Genomic DNA, 20,021 nt, shown 5'->3' on the forward strand with positions numbered 1-20,021 from the left:
TTGTTAGTAGGGGTCACGACCAAGTGACATCTTGGTCGGACATGTCTAAAAGACATATCCGATCAAGGTGCCACTTGATCGTGGCCACCCTACTATTTATACATCATTCCAATCAAAGGAGATGACATTGAAATTGATACATGTTCATCCTCCTTACCTGCAGTAAAAGAAAGATAGCAATATTAGTGTCATAGGCATAATATCAAATTTAAAATACACCATCCTGCATATAACTTGTCCATTAAATTAGAAATTACAATACATTTACATGGTATCAGAGCCAGGTTGATCGAACTTGAGGCTATTTAATTTCGTGAAACAAATTTAAGAACAAGGTTATATACTACATCACATTTCTTCAAATGGCCAGTGCTATCAGATTCGAAGACAGACTTGGAGGTGGCGATGATTTTTCAGCCTGGAAATTCAAAATTCAAATGAAATTAAAGGAGAACAAAGTGGATTCATTTGTTCAAACTAAAAATGATCAACCCGAAAATGAACCTGACAAAACAACATGGATTGAGGGAAATGAAAAGGCAATAAAAATAATAGTTGATGGGGTGAGAAACAACATAATGCCCATCATAAGAAAACATCAGACAGCCTATAAAACGTTCAAAGCTCTTGAAAGCACATTTGAGATATCAAATGCAAGTCGAACTCTAGCATTAAAACGAGAAATAAATCATATCACCATGAACAAAGGGGAGACAATCAACGCCTACTTTATGCGGATATTAGTTCTAAAAGATGAACTTGCAACTCTGGACTACGAGATCCAAAGCAAAGAGCTAACACTCATTGCTTTAGATGGGTTGCCTAGTGGATGGAGCACATTCGTCCAAGGCATCAGTGCAAGGTCCAAATATCCCAAATTTAAAAGATTAAGGGATGACAGTCTCCAAGAGGAATCAAGATTGAACAAAATGGGAATGAAACACAAGAATATAGATGAAGACTTGCAAGTTCTAAACACCAACTCCACCAAGCAAAACAAGAAAAGGCAGTTTAGAAAGAGAAAAGGTCGTCAAGGCAAGAACACTTCAAAGAAGGACTTATCTCACATTCAATGTTACAGATGTGATCAGTTTGGACACTTCGTTGCAAAATGCCCGAAAAGAACCAAGAAACATGCTACATTTGTCAAAGCAAGGAAGACTAAAGGGGAAGATGACTCTGGGAAATACGTATTCTACTCAGCACTCACAAGTCAAGCTTCTAACAAAATCAACTCATGGGTGATTGACAGTGGTTCATCCAAGCACATCACTGGGTTTAGAGAAGTACTCGATTCCATGACAGAGAAGAGTGATGAGGACGTAACCATCGGAGATGACTCCACATATCCAGTCAGAGGAGTAGGAACCTGCACCATCAAATTGAAGACAAGCATAACCTTACGGCTTGAAGGAGTACTATATGTCCCCGGCATCAAAAGAAATCTAGTTTCTATATCGGCACTGGAAGATAAAGGATACAGAGTGACATTCATGGACAACAAAGTATTGGCCTGGCCAAGGAACTTCTCCATCAAGAAGGCAAAGACCATTGGACAGAGACAGGGCTATTTGTATGAGCTGTGCACGGAAACCAATCTAGCCCTAATCCATGAAGCCACTAATGCAAATGAAGTTTGGCATAGAAGATTAGACCATCTGAATTTTAGGGCTTTATCTTCAATGACCTTGTCACAGGTCTACCCAAATTAAAGCAAGATCATTCAGGGGCATGCAAAGGATGTGCCCTAGGTAAGAATACCAAAGGTGCATTCCAAAATAGTACTAGGAAAACTAGCAAAATTCTAGAATTAGTTCATTCTGATGTATGCGGACCCATGTCCATATCCTCTCTAGGGGGATTCTTGTATTATGTAATATTTGTTGATGACTACTCTAGGAAAACTTGGATCTACTTTCTGAAAAGTAAAGAATCAGAAGAGATCCTCTCTAGGTTTAAAGAATTTAAATCACTAACTGAAAACCACTTAGGAAACAAAGTTAAAACCCTAAGAACCGACAATAGGGGAGAATACACATCAGATTCATTTAAAGAATTTTGTAGAGATAATGGGATTAAGAGGGAGTTTACTATACCTTATAACCCCCAACAAAATGGGGTAGAGGAAAGGAAAAATTGGACTATAGTTGAAGCTACCAAAGCCATGATCCTAGATCAAAACCTTAACACTAATCTTTGGGCTGAAGCTTCCAGCACCACTGTATATATACAGAACAGGTGCCCTCACTCCCATCGTGAGGACAAAACTCCTGAGGAAGTATTCACTAAGATTAAGCCTGATATTAGCCACCTTAGGATATTTGGATGTCCTGTCTATATCCATATACCTAAAGAAAAGAGACTAAAACTAGAACCTTCTGGAAAGAAAGGATTGCTTGTAGGATATAGTGAAACCTCCAAAGCCTACAGAATCTATGTACCTGGTCAAAGAAATATTGAACTAAGTAGGGATGTAATATTTGAAGAAGACCTAGGCTTCAAAAGAGCTCAGAACTTCATAGAACCTGAAATCTATGTACCTACCTCTAACTTAGATGAAAATCCTGCCCCTGAGTTTCAGAGGGAGAATCTAGATGAAACTGAAAATGAAAATGAAAACACACCTAGAAATCTCAAGAAAAGACCACTATGGGCCACCAAAACAATAGAAGAAGCTCAGAGGTTTGCTGCTCCTTCTGGAACCTTCAAAGAAAGCAAAAGACCTAATAAATTTACTAGTTATGTTGCTCTTATGAATGATCTATCTAAAAATGAACCTGACAATGTAACAGATGCCCTTAAACATCAAGTATGGAAGGATGCTATGTCTGAAGAGTATCAATCCATAATTAAAAATGATGTATGGGAAATTGTTCCTAGGCCAACTAAGAAGTCTGTTGTTTCTTCTAAATGGCTCTTCAAGATCAAACATGCAACAAATGGCAGCATTGAAAAATATAAGGCAAGATTTGTAGCCAGAGGTTTTTCTCAAAAGGAAGGGATAGACTATGAAGAAACATTTGCTCTTGTAGCCAGATATACCTCAGTAAGGGTTGTACTAGCCATTGCAGCAGCAAAGGGATGGAAGGTACATCAAATGGATGTAAAGACAGCTTTTCTTAATGGAGAGATATCTGAAGAAGTATACCTAGAGCAACCTAAAGGGTTTGAGATCCATCATGCAGAATCTCATGTGTGCAGACTCAAGAAAGCTCTATATGGGCTCAAACAAGCTCCCAGGGCCTGGAGAAGATCACCTTATAGATCAATGCAAGAAAGAGCTATCCAAAGAATTTGATATGAAGGACTTGGGATTCCTTCATTATTTCCTAGGGTTGGAAGTATGGCAGAATCCTGACAACATTGTTCTAAACCAAGGCAAGTATACATTAGACATCCTGAAGAGATTTGGAATGCTCAACTGCAGACCTATGACCGCTCCAATGGAAACCAATCTTCATAAACTCAAAGAAGCAGCAACAGAATCACCTTCTACTGACCCCACTCTATACAGGCAAATGATTGGGTCTCTTATGTATCTGGTAAATACAAGACTAGATATCTGCTATGCAGTGAATGCCTTGAGTCAGTTTATGTGTGAGCCAAAGGAGATACACCTGGTAGCAGTAAAACACATTGTGAGATATTTACAAGGCACCTTAAACCTTGGTCTCAAGTATAAGAAAATTGATCTTAATCTACACAGATTCTCAGATTCAGATTGGGCTAGAAGTGTGACTGATCGGAAAAGCACCTCTAGGTGTTGCTTCAGTTTGGGATCAGCCATGATATCCTAGATCAGCAGAAAGCAGTCTTCTGTAGCGCAAAGTTCCACCGAGGCCGAATACATTGCAGCCTCCATGGCTGCCCGAGAAACAGTGTGGCTTAGAAAGTTGCTTGTGGGATTGTTTGGCAATCCGATGAAACCTACTATCATCCATTGCGACAACCAAAGTTGCATAAAACTTTCAGTGAATCCAGTGTTCCATGATAGATCCAAACATATTGAGATCCCATACCATTATGTACAAGACATGGTAGACAAAAATGTGATCAAATTAGAATATGTTAGTACAGGAGATCAGACTGCAGATATTCTGACCAAACCACTTTCCAGAGTGAAGGTTGATCACTTCAGAAAGGGTTTAGGTATGATAGAAAGATAATCTGCTTTGTAAATAAGATGCTGAAAATGTAAACTTCTTTTGTCATGTTGAGACATTATGGGTTTTACCCCCTGTGTTCATATCTAAGAGGTGACGATCTCTCAGATTATGAACACTTGTATGCAGACATCATAAGGTGACGATCTTATGATTCTCAAACCAATTATCATGTTGGATCTCTGGTATGTCATGGATGTGCCATGATGTTGTTGTGATAAAACATTTGAATGAAATGTTTGTGCACATATCACAACATGGATAAGATGAGAATTTAACCATCCTCATGTTTATCCTCAGTATTGCGTGTTTAGGCAATACTGATATCACGTGTTTAGGTGATATCTTGTCATAATAAAATGATGAATCTATTATATCACATAGTTGGGTGGTACCCTATGTCACATACTTAGAGTAATGTTTTATGTTTGTATCCTATGTTCTGATGGTACTTCATATTATATGTATAGATGATATATATTCTTGGAGACTGACATTTTGAAAAAGAAATGTGATGCAGGTTACCTTATCTTCCAAAAGCTAAGAGGGAGTGTTAATGCATTAGTAGCCTCTGCAAGATAAGACTCTCCTAACTCAATAATCTCCTATATTTTGTTTACTCATTCATGCTTTATGTTTATCAGACTATAACATTGGTCACAATTATGATATTGATATTGGATTAGATTGACAACCTGCTTAACTATGTTAAGTGTCAATCTGAAATGCTATCGGGCTATTAACCCGATAGCATATTAATGTCGATTCATATCGGCATTAATATGCTATCGGGGTATTAACCCGATAGCATATAATGCTAACAACTATTGTTATTGTTTATGTTATATTAATCCATATGCTTTGATACCGATTCATAATCGGGTATGTTTTATATCTGTAACAATTAACAAATGACACCGATTCATGATCGGATATGTTTAAGCACTATTATCATTAACATATGATACCGATCGGATATGATTAAGCACTATTATCATCAGCAATGATACCGATTCATTATCGGGCATGTTATAAGCGATGTTATCATTAAGGATACCGATTCATTATCAGGTATGTTTGAAGCACCGATTAGTTATGGATTGGTTGTTGTTAGTAGGGGTCACAACCAAGTGACATCTTGGTCGAACATGTCTAAAAGACATGTCCGATCAAGGTGCCACTTGATCGTGGCCACCCTACTATTTATAAATCATTCCAATCAAAGGAGATGACATTGAAATTGATACATGTTCATCCTCCTTACCTGCAGTAAAAGAAAGATAGCAATATTAGTGTCATAGGCATAATATCAAATTTAAAATACACCATCCTGCATATAACTTGTCCATTAAATTGGAAATTACAATACATTTACAAAAGGAGGAGAGATTATTATCTGAGATTGTTGCATCAGGATTGTGAAGTAGCCAACTTAATACATTGTTCGACTTTGATGGTGTATTCTTGTTCTATTTTGGCAATCTGCATGGTCTTGCTCTCTTCAATTAGATTAGATTTTCTTATATGTTGTTAGGAGAATTGGATTTGATAGGAGTACTTGTTGCAGAATCCGAGCTCATACTTATGGTATGCAGCTGATTGTTGTATATCGTGCAAAGTTAGCCTGAGCCTTTTGATGTGTGTATGCTTAACTTCAATCATCAGTAAAGATTGTTCGATCCAATGGTCCGTATTTGTTGATTTGAAAAACCTCCACGCACCCTTTGAAGATTGCACCCCCTTCGTGTAGTTGTGCTCTGCTGGCGAAACGAAGTGTGGTTTGATTTTGCATGAGTTATCTTGTCTCCTGTTCTTAGGATTAGATTAGCTTTAGCATAGTTCTCTCTACCCCGTTCTCATTTACTTTCCGCATAATTTGAAAAATCCAAAAGATTTAAAACTAGAGCTTTCATTGCAAATCATCAGTGCAGAAATCCTTGAGCTTGCATGAGTTTTCTTCAATTGAACATGCGTAAGGCCCCTTGGGTTATCAACAAACCCATCAAACATCTGAGTCACGTCCACACACTGAAGGAACCTTGGAATTAGTCATTTGAACTTTAAACAATCCTAGCATACGGACTAATCTTGATCAAGAGAGGATAAGGTGACCATTGGTGACTTTATTCTGTGTTAGACGCTGTCATAAAAAACACGTCAACAATGCTTGTTGTCGACAAAGGGGCAAGTGATTGGGAACCTTGTCAACATGCGACGCAGCCTGGTCATAGGCTGACACAAGTTCTATAACCAATTTGAAATTGTGCACTTTAACTTCTCTTGCGACTGTCTTCTTGTCCTTTTGGATGGTTTTGACAACCTCGTCAAGCTCCAAAAAAAGGTTTTAAAACTTATCAAATTTGTCGGCACATCTTCAAACTTGCCTTTGAAAACCAACCTTTGCCAAATCTTAAGTAATGAACTAGTTTTGAAAACCTTGTCAACCTGCAACAAAATTGTGAGAACCTCATCAACAGCCAATGGAGGTTTTGAAACCTCTTGAAGTTGCCGAAAACTTAACTTAGCTGCTTTGGGTTTCCTTTTGCTATTGGCGGAAGTTGTTAGCACTTGGACCTGTTTTGCTAACATGGGGGTTTGCAAACCACATAAAATCGTCAGTAAATGAACACCTGCCATTTCAAAGAACAAATAGGTTAGAAAAAGGATGTCGAGCTCCAATGCAAGTTTCGAAACCAATCCCAATTTCCAACACAAAATACTTAACATGTTTTCCCTTTCAAGAATGAAGAGGTTAGGAAACCAATGTTGAGCCCCAGAGAGGATGTGAAAACCTTGTCACCCGCAAACAAAGGTTTTGAAACCTCCCTAAAATGCCAACAAAATCAGGAAACTTATCCAACTTTTGACAGTTCAAACTAAGGATGAATGGATGAGAAACTAAACGATAGGCAACATAAGGGACAAGCACTTAAACACACAAACCCATATAAGGTGTCTCAAATTGGTTACAATCAATGGGTAATACAAGGGGGCCCTTAAATGTCAAGAATGCCCAACATGGGAATCCTACTATAGCAATTCCAAAACACTTGGCACAAAACAACTTTAAATCTTCATGGCACCCTTTTCACCTACTTATGTCAATCAAACATTGTCAAAACCATATGTGTTATTGTCATCTTTCTTACTTGAGGAACTCTCATCAACTACTACCACCTTTTGACTTGAGAAGGAACTTTATCGTTATTGCCACTATTTTAACTTGAGGAACTTTTATTGGCGATGCCATTTTTTGACTTGAGGAAGAACTTTCAATTCGCAATGTTTTGGCTGTCAGAAAATAAGACATTACCTCCTATTGACGAAAGGGATAAGATTGAGTTGTGTTTCAATGATGGGAGAATAGAATCTCTTTCAGATGTTATGCATGTCCCAAGTTTAGAAAGAAATTTAATTTCAGTTTCTATGTTGAATGATACGGGATTGCATGTAAGACTTGACAAGCATGGTTGTAGATTAGTAAGAGGAAACTTGGTGGTAGCAAGAGGGGCAAGGAAGGGGACTCTATATAAGCTTGAAGCCACTACTGTTGTTAAATCTGAAAATACTCGTATATTGTGGCACCATAGATTGAAACACATTAGTGAGAATGGTTTAAAAACCCATTTTGAATAAATAGTTGTCAAAAGGTTTTTCTTATTCTCATGAGAGTTTTGAATTTTGTGAACATTGTGTGTTTGGAAAACAAAATACAAAATCAGTTCCTTCAAATAGTAAAAAACCTTAAAGAGTAAATTGGAAATAATTCACTCAAATGTTTTTGGACTAGTAGATATTGAATCAGTTGGAAGAAGATCTAGATATTTTGTCTCATTCATTGATGATGTTTCTAGATATACCTAGTTATATTTTACAAGGCATAACTTTGAAGTTTTCACCATTTAAAGATTTTAAAGCCTTAGTTGAAAAGCAAACAGATTGCAAAATTAAGTTTTTAAGAACTAATAATGGAGGGGAATGTTGTTCTAAGGAATTTGATGAAATTTGTAAGCATGCAGGAATTGTTAGACAAAAAATTACTCCATATACTCTTCAACAGAATGATGTGGCAGAAAGGATGAATCGGAAAATAATGGAAAGAGATAGAAGTATGTTAAGTGGTCAGTGGCTTGATAAATGCATTGTAAATATTGGTTGTTACTTGTTAAATAGATCTCGTTGTAAGGCTCTAGATACAACACCTTACGAAATATGGATAGGGAATAAACCTTATCTTTCACATTTAACAGGATTTGGCTGTGACACTTATGTTCATGTGCCTAAAGAAAAATGAACTAAGGTGGATCCAAAAGCTGAAAAGTGCATTCTCATTGGATATAGTGATAATGTAAAAGGATATAAGTTATGGAATCTGCTAACCAAGAAAATTATCTTTTCTAGAAATGTGATTTTTAGGGATCTCAGTGCTATTACTAATCTTGAAAAAACAAAAGAAAAAGATAAGGAAAATAGAGTGCATTTTAAAATCAGGCAAGAAAGTGCACCTTGAGAAGAGCATAGAGATGGAGATGAGGATGAGGAAGAAGAGGATGAGGGTTCAAAGGTAGTTACTAGTCAAATCGATGAACAAGAAGAGGTTGAGCAAGATCAAGAACAACAAGTGCCCCATACTCCTATTCTCAGAAGATTTAAAAAACAACTGAATCTAGTTGACAAATATAGCCCACCAGATTTCCGTTGTATATTTGCTAACCTAGATCCTATAAGGAAGCTATTATGGCAGATGATTTTGATTCTTGGCAACATGCCATGGCAAAAGAGATTATGGCATTAGAATCATGTGATACCTGGGATCTTGTCCATTTGCCCAAGGAAAGAAAAGTCATTGGTTATTAATGGGTCTACAAAAAGGAATTTGGAGCAAATTGTTCATTGGAAAACTACAAAGCTATATTGGTAGCTAAAGGCTACTCCCAAAGAGAGGGAGTTCATTTTGGTGAGATTTTCTATATTGCTGCTAAATTGTCCTCTATTAGATTTCTTTTATCCATTGTTGTAGCTAATGATTTTGAGATTGAGCAAATAGATGTTAAAACTGTTTTTGCATGGAGACTTAGAAGAGATAATTTATAGGCAATGGCTTAAAGGATTTGAGGTAAAAGGAAAGGAACACTTGGTTTGCAAGTTAAAATGGTCTCTTTATGGTTTAAAACAGACTCACTGAATGTAGTATCAAAAATTTGATTCATTTGTCATGAAATTGGATTTTGTTAGAAGTGAAGAAAATCACTGTGTATACATTAATTACATTGATGATCATATCCTAATTATTTTCGTGTATGTGGATGATATGCAACTTATCAATAATTCTAAGGCAATGGTTAGTGAGCTAAAAGCTCAACTTTCGGGGGCATTTGAAATGAAGGATTTGGGAGCTGCAAGGTATATACTTGGTATGGAAATCAAAAGAGATTGGGTAAACAGAAAACTTTGGTTGTCACAAAATAAGTATGTTGGCACTATTTTGAACAAATTTAGTATGCAGGATTGTAAACCAGTAAGAATTCTTTTACAAGTTGGTAATAAGCTTTCATTAGATATGTGTCCTAAGAATGATGATGATTTAGATGATATGTCTAATGTGTGTTATGCTAGTGTTGTAGGTAGTTTAATGTATACAATGGTTTGCACTAGACTAGATATTACACAAGCAGTGCGAGTTCTAAGCAAGTTTATGTCTAACCCTCGTAGAGACCATTGGAATCATGTTAAAAGGGTGTTTAGATATTTGCAAGGAACTTAGGATTATTGTTTAGAATATTCAAGGACTAACAATGTGGATAAGACATTGGACATACAGGGATTTGTTAATGTAAATTGGGCAAGTGACTTTGATAGTTGAAGGTCCACAAGTGGGTATGTGTTTACTTTGTTCAGAAGAGCTATAAGTTGGATGAGTAAGAGGCAGCCCACAGTTGCTTTATCCACTACTGAAGCAGAGTACATGATTGCTACCCATGTTTTTGAGGAGGTCGTATGGTTACAGAGATTGTGTGTAGGTATTGATTTTGATTGCAAGACAGTTCAAGTTAATTGTGATAGTCAGTGCTATTTATTTAGCTAAGATTCATATGCATCATACATGAACTAAGCATGTGGACGTACAATACCATTTTATTCCTGAGTTGATTGCAAATGGACAGATTGAGTTGAAGAAAATTGACACTCAAGTGAATGTTGCCAATTATCTCACCAAACTTGTGAGCACAAAAAACTTAACTTTGTACAAAAAGGCCACGGGCCTTGTTTCTTGTTCCTAGTTGACTCCATGATGGTGTGATTCCTATAGCTCTTACAAGGTATTTGACAAGTGGGAGAATGTTGGGAATTAAGGTGTCTCAACCTTAGCAATTTTGTAGTATTTATTTATTATTATTTTACATTTTCCTATGGTTATTTGAAAATTATGCTATTGAATAATTGTGCTCCATCATAAGGGGCGTGAATCTTATGAGTTGGCACTTCTATCACGTGTTGGTGCCTTTAAAAACAAGGTATAGTTGTCAAAAGATGCCCATCGAATGGTATAACATGGAAAGCATATTTTTAAGGATGTTATGACAGATTTTATGACAACTGTAAGGGCTAAAAATGGGGCGGTTCATTTTGGACATGGGAATCAATTATTATGACATGCATAAGAGGATCCTTACATAAGTTATTGATAGTCTATGATACATGTAAGAGTATATCCTATTATGGGGAAATCTTATTACAACTTGTAAGAAGGTATAATGTCATGTAAGAGACTATGTTTGGCATGTAGGGGTCATATGGATTTTTTATATGGTATTTTGGAACCTTGTTTTGACCCATGGTAATGTTTTATGGTGGTATTTTGAGCCCTCGTGAGTCTATATGTTGAGGGGTTGAGTTGGAGACAAAATAAAGTTTGTTCAAGTTTTTCTTTGCAGGTGTTATGTTGTTGGATCGAAGACTTGAGAGGAGTTTTGAGTGTTGTATTGTATTCACATATTGTTGATAATACAAGTCATTCATCTCTTCTTGGTGGAGTTTTTTCCCAAAAGGGTTTCTCCATGTAATCACGGTGTTATGTGTTCAACTTTCTGTTGTGTTCTCTATTTTGTTGTAGCTGATTTTATTTCAGTTTGGTAAACACATATAAGTCTGTTTACAGTTGATTTGAAGCTTCTTATATTGTTTTCCACCTCTTATTTTCTACATTGACCAACTTGAAGATGTGGGTAGACCGTAGAAGTTTGTAATGGCAAAGCCAAGCCTAGCCCACACCGGCCAATTTGAATGTTAAGTGAAACTTTGAGGTGATTGAACCATGCCAAGTACATACCTTGGGTGTCTTCATCTAGAAAGCAATAGTTAATGGTGCATCTTGAAGGACTTAGTCAATTTTCCACTTCTCATTCTTCACTGACATCATTGACAACCTTCAAGAACTTACCGTTGTTCCATGCCAAACAGCTGCAACCTCTTTCATCCTATGAATGATGTTAATTGAAGTGCAAAGATCAAGACACAAACATCCTTGCAAGTTTACTAGGAAGACCAAAAATTGAATTCAGCCCAAACACAATGATGTTCTCCTTGATGACAAATGGGAAAAAGCAAGTACAATATGGGTGTAAATAACACCTTTATTCATTAATAATTTGAAAGGCATTAAGAAATCAAACCAGCATTCCACTCTTTTTTTAAGAAAGAAAGAAAAATAATACACTGAGGTTCCACACAGTTTGTAATCTCATATATGATTTGTCATTTATTTGAATCTTTTGACCAATATATTTCAGACATCTCTTCAGAAGGTGGGTGATTAACTGTGAATTCGCCCAAAGCAACACTTGTGCCCTACTAAATGAAGAGCACAACGTGTGTCCATCCCACAATTTTATGAAAGAAAAGACACCGTTTCTAGCAATACACTCGAAATAATTTTCCATATTATCAAGCTCTGACAAACCACTGTTACAGATATGTAAATCGCCATGTTCATTATTAGAGTCATTAACTTGTGTGTAAATGCTTCCATAGTTCAAAAGCTAGGACACAGCAAAAACTTGGCAGCCCAAAATTTTGATTGAGAATCAAGATTTGGCAAATTCTCGACAGATAAAAAAATTATATAAATGCAAAAAAGAACGTAAATAATGCATGAGACACATAAAATGAATTTCGAGCACACATAAGTCTATCTCTATCATGGTAGCATTACTTTGAATTGGGATTGACCTGGCAAACCAAATGCAATTCAATTACTTGGGATCTAAGCATGAGACTACAAACCACTGAAAATTCATAAAAGTAGGGGAAAAAAACATTTATTTTTTGTTATTTCAAATCAACTAAAGGGAAAACCTCTGTTTTTTGTTCTGGCACAGCACAAAACATTTTCTATAGGTTTTTTTTAAGTCAGTGCCTGTGTCTATAGGCTGCAGCCCTCAGCAGGGTCAAGGGGTAGCACCCCTCACACAGTCCAAAGGCAGTGCCCCAGGCATATTCCCTGTCACAATACATGCAAGGTCGAGGGAGGTCGAGGGGCAGAGCCCTCACCACTAGGCCCAAATTAAGGCCACCAGGACGTTAACGGCACATATCATTTTTCATATTTTTGTAGCTTTTGACCGCCAATTGATAAATCTTTTCAATCACTCAACAAGCAATTCATGCTACTGAATTCCTAAACTCTGAAGACAAAAAAAAAATAAGAAAAGACAAAAACGAAAAAATCGAAAAAAAATAAGGTTTTATCAAGGGTGCGTAATTTTTCCCGGTGGTCAAGTCTGCAGAGAAAAATCATGAGTTTGAGGCAAGTCTCGCTGGAAAAATTATGAATTTATCTGCAGGGCTCTGTCTGGATTTCTGGCGAGGAACTTGCCAGGTAGAAAATCCCGCAAATTCTTGTGAATTGGGCAAGAACTCGCCATTTTGCAAACCTATAAGTTCATCTCTGAACGAAATAATACGGATGAGTTAACAGGACCTTAGTCACTGGTGAAGAATTGGTGATAAATCTCATGCAAATCCTGGCGATTTTAATAAATGAACACCCCTTAAGAAAGAAAAGTAAAACTCATTATGAGATTCCTACTATATGTTGAACAATTTAGAGCCAATGCAAGTCCATGTACCTCAAAATATGTTATGGGGTTGTGGTGAAATGATAATGAAGGACACTAGCTTCTTATAACAACTAGTTCAGTAGTGATTCAGACCGACCCATATCACTCAAGAGGCAGTGATGTACTAATCTTGTAACCCTACGATTACAGTATCATTGTAAACCTTCAATTTCTTTACACATCACCTCGGTGATCAGTGCACCGATCTCAGGCTGAAAGAGTAGAAAGCTATCTTTCATCGTGCCTAGTTCAAAGCTTTTAGGCAACTAACCTCAATTCTGTACAAGAATCCCAATGGATGGCCTGGAAAGCTTACAACCAGATTTAGCTACTTTTAAAACTCAAACATGAGAATAATATGGGCTCCTTTTACACATGAATCACAAAAACCAGAATTTTCCCAAGTTTAGATATACCTCAAACTTTAAAAATAATTCCATGGAAACCGTATGATTGCAAATTTAATGAAGAAATAAGCTGCACAATTCACCGAAACAAAACAAGTAGATCTTCACTGACCTGGTTTTGCGGTGTATAAAGTTGCTGAGACTCTTCGACCGTAGACTATGTGGAGAATTCAATGATATGTTTGCAAATTCGGAGTTAGAGGATAAATAAAGAAGACAGAATATAAGCATGGTATCAGGCGTTAGTTGCTGAAAATCAAAGCAACCAGTGGAACAAAGCCAACTTTTTGCTATTCGTGTAAGAAACCTCAATATTGATCATAGGATGATAGGAATCGTTATTAACCAGAGTAGGATTTAAGTCGATTGGTGGAGTCGATAAGCTAAAATGACGTCGGGGACGAGTATGGGAATGATTTGATTGCATCTTTGAAAAATGTATGCTGCTAAGATTTATAAGTTCGCATTTGAATTTTTTAAAAGGAACTTTAGAAATTGTAAGAGGATAAGATAGGGTTTTTTAAGGTTTTAAAAGGAGTTTTAAGAGATTGTAAGAGGAATAAGATAGGGATTCTTGAGGTGTTTGTGAGGTGGAGTATGAAATAATGGTGAATATTGTTTTAAATATTGTTTTTTATTAAATTTGATTGTGATATTATTAATTTATAAAATTGTAGAATCAAAGTGATTTGGATTGTTTGATTGTTAAATAATTTTTCTTTTCTATGTGATGAATTAATTTTTGTTTTTTATAAGATGATTCAAGGGGAGAGAGGATATTTTTAAGAGCAAGGTCCTACAATTTTATTCATCTATAGAGTATCAAATTGATAAATAGATGATTGTGAAAGTTTATTTAATAGATTTCATACATTTTCAAATATGTGTAGGGTGAGGTTTGAAATTTGACTTAAGGAAATTAATATAATAAAAATGTGTCTTAAAAAAGGTTTTTTATTATGTAAAATTTCCATTATCTAAGGAATTTGTTTTCTTATTATCTTTCAATAAAGTTATGCTATAAGGTTATAACAATTAGTTAAGTAACCTTATTTTTTTCTTATTATTGAATCACATGGTCATAACACAATAATATTTAATTATCAATATTTTTTTAAGTAATGATGTTGAGGGTACATTGACTTCTTGATGTTGTCTTTGTCTATTGATGTTGATATGGCCACGGGAAAGGATAGAAGTGAAAATATCATAAGGATGTCTTGAATATTAATTACAACTTGATCAAGGAAAAAGAATTTTCAACTAAAAAATAATTTGATTCCATAAAAAAAAATTATAATATGAGTAAATGCTAAAAGTAATAGAAAAAGTAAAGTTTGTTAAAATATAGTGAAAGGTGTGAATAGAAAACTAGAGTTTGTGTTTTGATGTCACATTTTTAAAACTTTCTATCAATAATAAATGTTAAAGAATTGAAAAAGATGTATATACTCAAGTTCGATGAGAAAAAAACCTCCACCAAATAATGATGCATATTAGAATCAACATTCAAACACCAAGATCACTTTACAATATATGTGAACAAGATTGACTCAATCGTAGTGCTTTCAATTTTGTATATTCAAACACGTAAATGTACTTCTCTATTTGTTTCCCACCAAGGGAATAACTATCAACATAATTGAAAAAAATAAAAATAATAAATAAATGTAGCACAAAACTATGAATGTATAAGTTGTAATGGTGAAATTTGCATACCCGTGTCATTTTCTAGTGTGTCTTGGGTTTGTCTTGACAATTTTATTTTTGGTGAACTAACTAGGTGTAATTTGGTATATTTTTGCATTGAAGTTGGAAAATAACCCTATCTTACCCTCATACAATCTTTATTAAGGCTATGGACTTGATCTATAATCTTGACCATTCATCGCCTTAGTTTATATCCATAGTTATGGAATTGATTCACATCGTTTCACATGCATATATTTGAATTTAAAATATTTAAATTTATAAATTCTTAATTGATCTCATGTTCCCCCTTTCCCACTAATCATTATAAGTTAAATAAAAAATAAATTATTTTAAACTATGTTACAATGGTGTTAAAGTGTAAAAATTTTGCACTCCATTTAAAACGTTTAGATTTTAAATTTGATATCTAAATTATCTTATGTCAAGGTGACCAACAATCATGTCAAGAAAATGATGATATGTATCATTTGGGCAAACTAAATTATATATCATATGTATCATTTGGGCAAGCTAAATTATATATGCAACAAAGTTTCTATATAGTGAAAAGCTTAAGGGTGATGGTATGTGGGGCTTCCTAAGATGTCAGAGTTTGCAAGGCTATTGGAATATTTTGATCGATTGAATGAGATATTAATGTAGCAAACCAATTTCTAGTGGAATTTTTATGAGCACTAAATATTTTTAGCATGCTAACACTCTGAATACAATTAGTGTATAATAAGTCATAATAGTGGCATGACCCAATTTATTTTTCCTAATCATTCATATGATGATTTTTTCAATCTATCAAACTAATGAGAAACTTATCATGGGTCCAACTTAATAGCAATGGAAAATGTGATCTTCCTAGGTGTCATCCAATGTGACATGATGGTGGACCCTAAAGACAAATTTAAGTTGTTATTATGTTGTGCTCATTTGAATAACAATTTGTTCTAGATGGTGAGAAATGAGTGTGTGGCATGTGTGAGGAGCCTCTTGACATGAGGTGTTTGTAACATAGATCACTCTATTTAAAAAAGGAAAGCAATTGAAATTCAGTATAGGAAAAGTAAAAAATATGATTGTAAATATTCATATGAAAAATTTCTAACTTTCAAATAACCTTTTCAACATATAACAATGTGATTGATTGTATTGCATAAGTAAATTTGAAATAGCTAAGAATTTCTCATCAAGAATTAGCCATAGCTTTTTCTTTTCAAGTAATAGCATACTTTCAATTTAAGCAAATGAAATTACGTAAAAAGTTATAGAGTTCAAAGTCTACCATGTCTAGATAAACAAATATGTATCTCAAGACTTGACGATTTATCTACATGAGGGAGAGAATCACTCAAGTGTTTTTCCTCCAACCACAAATTGGTACTCCCCTACACACCTTCCAATTAAAAGTGGTCCTACCCTTCATGAGAGTATAGACAAGGGAATTATCAAGTTATGTCATTTGAACTCTAGTGTGGTGTCCTACATAGTTCTAATTGACCATACAACTATATGCATCCTTCTAACTATGTATGACTAACTTGATTGGACTATGCAACTGAAACACAATGAACCGACTAGATGCAAGAAGACTTTTGCATCACTTTGGCCAAAGATTCATATAAATAATACTTATAAGTAAGTGCAACCAAATGTTCACACACCCCTACTCAACTTGGATTAATATAGTCATCATGTCGTTTCAAACTCATATGACTCAAAAACAAATCAAGAGTTGGCATCGAACCTCTAGTCATGTGTTCTTGCATTCCACTGACTTTGAAAATGTAAAGACGTAAATCAAGCTAACTTCAAATAATAGCCGAAATACTCTTTATTCTTAAATAAACTCATAAATCAGTTAATAAATCTATTTCATTCCATTTTTCCATCCATAGCTTCATTTGATCATTCCATTTAGATCGTAATAAACACAAAATTTCTATAAAAGATAAATATTCTTTATTCAAAAAAAATCGATAAAAGTAGTATTACAATCATACAATACTTACGCATTTCAAGTTGTCGCAAGTTCAATAACAAAATAATACAAAGTAAAGTGTGAGATGCGTCCGTTGATCTGCAACCCAAGCTATCACCAATGCAACCTTTAGCATGAAGACGAGAACAAGATTCAGGCACTTTTTCCGCCCAACCTTGAAGCTTACACTTCCCCGAAATTCTTGGTCAATCAAGAATACCCGACCCTGCATGAATTGCTTAGCAAAAGAAATTCAAAAGGCGAGATGGAATCTAGTGCATGCCTAGATGATACAAGCATTTTCATTTTTCTAACTCTTTTAAGAAACAAGCATTCATTATCAATCTAGGATATTGTAGAGAGGATAAAATAAAAGAATTCCATTATTTCAATGGTTAATTCAATTTGATTACTAGGTCGAGTATAATGTCATGCACAACAAAAATAGATAGTTGGAAAAGCAACTATTCTCTCTATGATCCACATTCGGCACCCGTCCTGGAAGGTAAATTTCCACAAACACAAGCCTATCTAGCTTTGTTCACATACATTCATACAGAAGACAATCTTTCGCCTTTTAATTCTAGCTTCCTATTTCTTGTAAGATAAAAATACTATGCTAAGAAGACAATCTTTCATTTGAATAGAAATTGATAAAATAAATCTTTTATTACAACCAATCCTATCTGACAGGAAACAATCTTTTATGGATAATCAAATATACATCTAAAAGAAGACAATCTTTCCCTTCTATCTTTCAAGCAATTTAAAAACAAGATTAAAATATTAAAAAGGTGTAACACATGTATGTATCTTACATATAAATTGAATAAAATGAGTACACATTCTTTTATTCAATTATCAAAACATAGCATAATCATTAACATGCATTCCATTTCTTATGGTTTAGAATTTTAAGTTTATCTCATCTAAACTCTCTCTATCTTTCCAAGTGTCGTGGTTTATTTACCACTTTTCTCAAAACATCATATTTAGTTTAATACTAATATGTGACTTTTCATGATTTAAAACTTAACACACGGACTTCACTAATTTACCATATCGATAATCTAATATGATACAAGTTCATAAACGCCTATCTATAAGGCTTTTTAAATGAGACACTCGATAACCATCTTTACTTTTCATGCAAAATTCCAAGTGTAAGTCTTCCATTATGATATCAAAATAACTTCATTATTTAATAAGTCGTTATCCTATTATTTCATCTTCTTCGTGGTTCAATCTCAAAGTTTCTCTCTCTATCCTCTTCCTTTATTTCTAGAGGATTGGGTGATCTATGAGAGTTTCACTAAGTTTATCAACAAACTTAAGAAAGTATTTCACTATTGTATCTATATTTACATGAACGTAATTTTTGAACAATTAACAATGATTCCTTTCACGATTCTATCTCTTCCATTAGAATATTGCATAAGTCTAAAACTAGATCATCCTTTATAGAATATCTAAAGCAACCTATGATACAATTCCTATCACTCTTTAGCATTTTCCATGCATCTTCATAGTTATTTATTCATATGTACCTCATAATACATTTCTCTATAAGGCTATTCAAAAGAGAGTTCACACAATTTTGTTCTAATCATGGCTTGTCTCAATCAAACTTTATTCTAATAAATAATTACATATAACTTCATGACTCACTCACTATCCTTGCATAATGACCAAAGAATTAAGGTAGATCCTACCTCCTTATGCTCTTGTTACTGGCTTGAGGTGATGGACTTGCTTCCCTCTTCACATTTGCCCACTCTCTTTCAAGATGGTTCACAAACTCTTTGTCGCTCTCCATCTGTCGATTCTTCTACTAAGTCCATCCTTCCTATCACTCTTTTCTATCTCTTTTATTTCTAAACTTTACTCTAAAATTTGACTCTAAATCTGAGATGATCATGGTTGATCTTTTATGACTCGATCGTAAACAAATCTAAATCTCACTACTTTTCTCTTCTTCATTCCATTCTCTAATCCTCGGTTTCATCTCTTCTCTCCACTCTCTTCCAACTCAATGGTCTATATATAGTGTAGTCGTCTACCCTCTTTCCTACTTTCGGGCTATCTCTACTAGAGGTGGATTGATTCTAAGTGACACCACTCATGATCTAATTGCAACATAACAATCCTAAATTGTTTATGTGTTCTCCATGCAATGTTATCCATTATCTATTTCATGACACCACACCACTAAGCTGTTAAATTCATAATTATTGATTATCCATGTGGCTTTTAACTCCAAGACTAAGTCCACTTTACTAAAAATGACTTCCCTAAAATATGCAAAGTTTAAATCAATTTAAGTTCTTTCTATACGTGTCGATCAAGATAGATATCGGTGGCTTATGTATTTTACACGTGGTTTATGTTTTAATAGGAGTAGTGGCAGTCAATGGTATTTCCCTTAAACTACGCCTACCTTAAAACAACTTACCTTTAATTTGCCTCCCACCGTATTTGATCTGCAACATGGAGTTTGTTTTATTGAAAGGGAGAGGGGTGGTCAGTGGTAATACCGACCCCTCCCTTTAATTAAGGGTGGTGGTCGATATTACTATCGACCACCCTTGTTATTGTTTATTATTATTTTTTTAAACAACTAACCTGCCACCACTTTATTTAATTTATTTTC

At 34.8% G+C, this 20,021-nt stretch overlaps 1 protein-coding gene across 4 annotated transcripts in view; it reads right to left on the reverse strand.

Annotated features, from left to right (window-relative positions):
* The window catches only part of LOC131051221 (uncharacterized), a 125,077-nt gene extending 110,867 nt beyond the window's left edge, over positions 1-14,210 (reverse strand). For 2 of the 4 annotated variants that reach the window (XM_057985646.2, XM_057985639.2), the window contains exon 1: positions 13,802-14,202. The gene's annotated coding sequence lies outside the window, so the exon portion shown is untranslated. Of the gene's footprint in view, positions 1-13,801 lie in introns of all 4 variants that reach the window. The other 2 variants (XM_059216740.1, XM_057985632.2) reach the window with 2 other exon arrangements.
* Between the last annotated feature and the right edge of the window lie 5,811 nt (positions 14,211-20,021).

This window comes from Cryptomeria japonica, chromosome 2 (genome assembly GCF_030272615.1).
Source record: "Cryptomeria japonica chromosome 2, Sugi_1.0, whole genome shotgun sequence".
Lineage (NCBI taxonomy): Eukaryota > Viridiplantae > Streptophyta > Pinopsida > Cupressales > Cupressaceae > Cryptomeria > Cryptomeria japonica.